Source organism: Alligator sinensis, unplaced genomic scaffold, assembly GCF_000455745.1.
Source record: "Alligator sinensis unplaced genomic scaffold, ASM45574v1 scaffold31_1, whole genome shotgun sequence".
Classification (NCBI taxonomy): Eukaryota; Metazoa; Chordata; order Crocodylia; family Alligatoridae; genus Alligator; species Alligator sinensis.
The window spans coordinates 4340074-4340833 of NW_005841884.1; positions in this window are offsets into that span (position 1 = coordinate 4340074).

The following is a 760-nucleotide window of genomic DNA, read 5'->3' on the forward strand; positions in this document are numbered from 1 at the left end:
CTGCTCAGTTCCAAAATGAGCTATCCCTCTGCCCGGCTGCCCTTCTGTCTCACCCCCTTATTTAACATGGTGGGGGAAAAAGCCCTTTGTTTTGGGAACAAGGGGGGGGGGGGGCTTTTCATTTAAAAAGTTGTTATGTATAGCATTAAAAGAATGCGTAAATAGGGGGGAACAAAAAAAACTTTTCTAAACAGCTCTAGTAGCAAAGTAGCTTGGAGCAGAAAGCTGAAGTTTGGCATGAAAAATGCCCTCATTAAGAATTTTCTTTATGCAGTTAAAGGCAGCTTTGATTTGAGAGTAGAGCTTGTTGGAGAAAAGCCTCTTCATGCATATCTAGAACAACTGTCTGGCACTTTTTAGCAGAGTTCGATGTAAAGTAGGCTGCATATCTAATCAGGACAACTAAGTTGAAAACTAGAAACAAACCACAGGAATGACTTGAAGCTTTTCATAAGCCCTTTGCTTATTCAATCCACACCTTTAGGGAAATTGCTATACAGCTTCCATGTTCTGCAGTAGTACAGGTCTTTTCTTTGAGCCATCAAAGATCCACAACTGTTCTGAAAAGGTCATGACAGATGGTCAATAATACTGAACTACTCTTTCTTTCAACCCTAGGAAATTCCAGGCTTTTTAAGACATGCTGGTGAGATCTGAGAGGCACATAGTGTTAGGTTGATGGGCTGTTCACATAGGCTTTGTAGGCTGCAACTTTAGCACCACTGCCTTATGCCAACATATACCTTAAATAGAAAGGGAA